At 53.9% G+C, this 1,055-nt stretch overlaps 1 non-coding gene across 1 annotated transcript; it reads right to left on the bottom strand.

Moving 5' to 3' along the window:
• Positions 1 to 457: 457 nt before the first annotated feature.
• LOC112616963 lies at positions 458 to 621 on the bottom strand. Its single transcript, XR_003117830.1, has one exon. It is a non-coding gene; the product is annotated as a U1 spliceosomal RNA (small nuclear RNA).
• Positions 622 to 1,055: the final 434 nt, after the last annotated feature.

Below are 1,055 nucleotides of genomic sequence, written 5' to 3'. Positions count from 1 at the left end.
TGGTGGCCTGCGCCTGCAATCCCAGTTACTCCGGAGGCTGAGTAGTCTCTGGCTGAGGCAAGAGAATAGCTTGAACGCAGGAGGCAGAGGCTGCAGTAAGCCGAGATCCCTACATGCACTCCAGCGGACTGTTTGCTGTTAATAAATGTCAACAATTGGCTCCCAGGGGGAAAAGAAAAACAATTTTTATAGAACAACAACAACAAAAAAAGCAAAGAGATTAGTAAACAGAAGTTCACCATATTGGACTCCTGAGCTCGAACGACATTAACATAAACGTCGCGTGCCATATCTCGCAGACCGCTGGGATCACAAGCGTGAGAACCACTACTTGATAAAATCTTTAGTCTAAGCATAAATTATACACGGGAAAAAAACGATCTGTGTGTTAACTCACGTTAAACGCCTGGTATTCGCTCTCGCAACGAGTTAAATCTACTTTTAAAACAACACAAGTCAGGGGAAAGCGCGAACGCAGTCCCCCACTACCACAAATTATGCAGTCGAGTTTCCCACATTTGGGGAAATCGCAGGGGTCAGCACATCCGGAGTGCAATGGATAAGCCTCGCCCTGGGAAAACCACCTTCGTGATCATGGTATCTCCCCTGCCAGGTAAGTATGAGTTCGGAGCCCTTCGCCCCGCCACAGCCTCACATGCCTCACCCTTTACACACACGGTCACTTGCCTCGCGCGCATCCCCGAGCCCTCCTAGCCCTGACACACAGCTGGAACTCTCAGTTCCGACCAGCGGTCCCAGACTCGCTCCCACAGCACGGGAACCCCTTCGTGGCGAAGCAGCAGGCGGCGAAGCGGCAGCCCCTGCGCTGCCTCATCTACATAGAAGTCGCCCTCTCCGTGATGTCACCGACAGCGCATTCCGGGTCCCCGTCTGTTCCTCCGCCACTCAGCGGACCAACCCGCCGCCGGAGCCGGGAGGAAGTGACTTATACCTCTCCCTTCTTTCCCTCCTGTCCCCGCCCTTCGTCTCCCGCAAAGAAGCGGTTACTCAATCTGTGTCCTGTGGAGGTCCCCTTTGGCGGCCAGCTGGAAGCC

The sequence above is a fragment of the Theropithecus gelada genome, unplaced genomic scaffold, assembly GCF_003255815.1.
Source record: "Theropithecus gelada isolate Dixy unplaced genomic scaffold, Tgel_1.0 HiC_scaffold_1493, whole genome shotgun sequence".
In the NCBI taxonomy this organism is placed as follows: Eukaryota; Metazoa; Chordata; class Mammalia; order Primates; family Cercopithecidae; genus Theropithecus; species Theropithecus gelada.
The sequence above is the reverse complement of the archived record's forward strand: the minus strand, read 5'-3'. Positions and strand labels throughout refer to the sequence as shown.